The sequence below is a fragment of the Rhagoletis pomonella genome, unplaced genomic scaffold (genome assembly GCF_013731165.1).
Source record: "Rhagoletis pomonella isolate Grant_MI unplaced genomic scaffold, Rhpom_1.0 Rhpom_scaffold_00008, whole genome shotgun sequence".
Lineage (NCBI taxonomy): Eukaryota > Metazoa > Arthropoda > Insecta > Diptera > Tephritidae > Rhagoletis > Rhagoletis pomonella.
In genome coordinates, this window is record NW_023458562.1 from 24,047,419 (window position 1) to 24,051,619 (window position 4,201).

General features: G+C 34.4%; 1 long non-coding RNA gene across 1 annotated transcript; it reads right to left on the reverse strand.

Annotated features, from left to right (window-relative positions):
- Nucleotides 1-493: 493 nt before the first annotated feature.
- Nucleotides 494-2,080, reverse strand: LOC118744486. Its single transcript, XR_004993544.1, has 2 exons — nt 1,319-2,080; nt 494-1,214 (listed from the first exon to the last, which is right to left on the reverse strand). It is a non-coding gene; the product is annotated as an uncharacterized LOC118744486 (long non-coding RNA).
- Nucleotides 2,081-4,201: the final 2,121 nt, after the last annotated feature.

The window sequence follows — 4,201 nt, forward strand, 5'->3', positions numbered from 1 at the left end:
TCATAAATATCTAAATAAATTAAAAAAATTGCACTTTTCACTCGAATATTAGCACACATCAATTACGTTTGCTTTCTAATTTTATTTCAAAACTAATAATAAAATAAAACAAAAATAATAATTAATTTCTAATAAAAAAGCTTGGTTTCGCCAAATATTGAAAAAAGTGAGCTATCTAAGAAATTTGATAATAAACTAAATTCATGGCAGCAGCGAAATTCCGTTAACCAATAAACATAAAATCTTATAAGCTTAAACTTTTTAAAAACATATTAAATTAAAGTGAAAATTTTGAAATGTGAAAACTACTTAATAAATATTTAAAAATCACAAAGTTATTGGCGATAATCACGACAGCAGTACTGAAATTTTATGAAGGTTGTTAAAACCAAAACAAATTGTTGAATAAATATTCAACAATTAATATAATTTGACTTAATTTTTCTGAATCCAAAAAATATTAACAAAATACATATCGAGACCCAACCGCCAAAAAAATGCTCTAGGAACATTTCTGCATCAAATAGAAAATTTTGAAAAAATCTCGCTAACAGCTTTTTGGCGTTTAGGGATCGATATGTTTTTTTTTTTAATATTGGACCGTATGAATAAAAACTAAGCAATTGCCTTTTCTTAAAATGCCATACCTTTTACTTCAATTTTTTTTTGGATAAAGGCGAATTCATCGTTTTAGTTCTCTCTTTGTGAGAGAAACGCAACAACAACGACATGGAAGAAAAAGTTCAGAACTATGTAGAATGATGAATCCGCCATAAATCGAGTAAAAGGCCTGAAATTTTAAGAAAAAGCAATTGCTTATTTTTTAATCATACGGCCCATTGTTGGGAAAATATCCGTCATCGAGCTATTTGATAAAATTAATTTATGATAAGATTTTTCTCGCAGGTTTGGCCTCGCCTGCCTTTTCTTTTTCTAATTTAGATGTTGGCTGTACCAGGGATAGAGCTCAGGTCCTACAGATTAGTAGTACGCACCTCTAATCATGCAGCCATAACGGCGTTGTGCAATCTTCAGTGTCACAACCAAAACAAATAAAATAAATGTTACCAGCCAAACCCGATTTTCGGGCAAACTGGCGATAGGATATACCGGTATAGGTATAAAAAAATAAACCTAATCAATCCAACTCCAGCTACACAGTCCACAGTATTGTTGCGCCGAATTTGTTTCTGCGTAGGATTTCCTCGGCCGTGCTTAAAAAAAAAGATTCATTAGTTCAAACCCGGCTGCGCAGTCACCGGTATATTAGTTGCATTCCCCGATTCACCAGAAGATGCAAGGATTTGCCAAAATTTACCAGAAAGCGTTCCTGTATTCGACTATCTGCCACATTTGACAACAAATGAGAGAGTAAATGAGGTTCCCTCTTCGCCAGAAGTTGCAAGATTTTACCCGATCAATTTTTGCTGATAAAATCTGATAAAGTCAGCCATCAGCTGTTCTGTATTAACAAAGCAATATCAGTGTTCAGTAAACCAAAACAAAAGCGTTGCCGTACTTCTTAGTTTTCCTCTGCTTCTGTGAGAACGATTTTGGTTTTTGACAGTCTTACCAGTTCTTTCTAGAAAATTTGGGGAACGAAAACCACTGTTATGTCCCATTATTTTCCGAATTCTACATATTAGGTTGTCAAAACTTGTCTAAACTTTTTTTTTATCACAGCGTATTAGTTTTCGTGCTTTTTTCAATTTTTAATCTTTTATGTCAACTCAGCCTTTTTATAAATAACTAGGTCGGTCTAAGAGCTAAATACTGCAATAACCCTAACAAGGGTAAACATTCGCCAAAACTATTCCCGGATCCATCATCCTCACAAAAATTCCGCCCTTTGTTAGACAATTGTCTGCCTAGGAGACAGAATGATGCAGGGCGTAAAGATCCTCCCGTTTGGTGCGCGTCGGCGGTGTTACTGCTTTTCAATCGGCGGTAAAAGATCAAAGTTTTTTGCATTCGATTCAATTAAAACTTGGGTTACCGAAAGACAACTACAAACTCGATCCTCAAAATGTTTCAATGTTTTCGTTGAAGCATTTCTGGATTGCCTTATACCAGTTTGGTACTTCCCCAGCAAAAAATTGGTAATCGCTTTTAGTGGTAACGTGTTCTAGAAGGCATAGCGTTATAATGCCTTCGAATTTTTTCGCTTCTTTTATGCATTGCTAGTATTGCAAAGTAGAATGTCCTACAATATTTTATTTATTTCGCTTCTTTGTTTCATTTCGGGGAATGCAAAGTAGAATGTCCTATAATATTTCCTTTTTAATTCGTTTCTTTGCTTCATTTCCGGGAAAGCAAAGTATAATGTCGTACAATATTTTATTTGTTTCGCTTCTTTACTGCATTTCAGGGAATGCAAAGTAGAATGTCCTCCAACATTTTATTTGTTTCGCTTCTTTGCTTCATTTCAGGGAATGCAAAGTAGAATGTCCTACAATATTTTATTTGTTTCGCTTCTTTGCTCCATTGCCGGGAATGCAAAGTAGAATGCTGCATCGTAGTCAGCTGAAAAATAGAATGAATATCCAAAAGTTCTTTTTCTACCGTTACTTTCTGTGGAAATTTGTCTCGCATAAAAATCATGTTTTGCTTTGTTCAATTTGCAGCGAAGTTGAAGTCAGTCGATGAAGTGAAGTACAAGAGTGAGGAAGTACAATTTTAAGCTTAATTAATAATGAATGTATGTATACATACCAATTTTTAAGAAAATCTAAATACCTAAATACATACATACATATGTTTGTATAGAAGCTGATTCATAAAAATTTTAATTAACTTTAATATTTTAAGACATTTTCTGATTTAAATTTAATATAAATAAGTATGTACTTATCTAGGCATTCTACATTAGTTTCTCTGTAAGGCATTCTTTGTTCGCTTCTCTGGATTCTGTTTATCAATGCGTTCTCCCTTCGTTTGAAGGTAATGCTGCGGGTAAGGGCTTACCTCCAATGACATGCCCATGTTAAAATAAGGCCTTCTTGAAGCGAAAGGGTAAGCGATTCCCATCGCCTAGCTCGTTTCTACTTTCGTTCCTGTGGTAATCGTGTTTTTTGCTGGGTCGTTTATAAAGTCAGATTTTGATCCGTTTCATTAACCGAAGAGGCCTCATCTCACTAAACTACATCTTCTTCTTGCTTGGCGCCGTAACTGCCTAATACTAAGTTCAGACAGAAATTTAATTGATTAAGTCACACACAGTCAGCTGCTCGATTAGCTACAGTGATGGAAAAGTTGGTACAATCGTACATTTATTTAGTTTGAAAGTACATTCGTACAAACACACCATTTTAGCAAATGATATCAAAGGGTGGCCAAAGTAACCTAACTGTAGTTGATTACGCCAGAAATACAGAGCATACTTCCTTTTTAAATGTCAGATCGAAGAATTCGGAGGAAAGTGATTCACTCTTTCGAAAACATAGTTTTGCTTCGAACTGCTCTAAGAGATTTTTTCATAGCAAAATTTGTTTAATGTGAGTCTAGAAGTTGGTATGGTACAGAAGGGAAAGGTTATCCTCTTATTTTCTTTAATATATACACATTAAAATACATAGGAGTTTTTTCGCAGGTAAGGTAAACTTTTAAAATAAAATTGTCCATCCCTGATGAAATATCAGCTGTAAAAGAGGACCAAAAACAAACAGCTTAGTGATATTTGTTTAGTAAGCATTCCTGAAGGTTACAATTAAATATACCCAGCAGGGTTGCATGAAAAAATTTGTTCAATTAGTATTCAATCAAGCGTTAATCGAGCAATTAAGAATTGAAATTTTAAATGGTAAACCGAGCTCAATTAGCGTCTTAATCGAGAAAGTTTGGCTAACTGCTCGATTAGCGGCCAGTCTGAACAAACTTTAAACTGTTTCTCAAGCTTGTATGCTCTAAATAACCGAGCCAGCGAAGAAACGTAAGTTTTTTCGACAGTTCGGTATCGTACATTTTTCGTATATGGATACGTATGGATCTGAAAAACGTTTGAAAAATATCATGCTATCTGACGCAATAAATGGATTCGTTAGTTTTGTTTTATTTTTTCCGAGCTATGAAAAGGCGTCTGTGAGGTGCAGAAGGAAAATCTCAATCAAATTTTCTGTACATACGCTTCTGTCGCACAATTTAGTAGGAATACGGATCGGCAATGTATCCGAAAATGGAATCGGTAAATAGACGAAAATTTGCA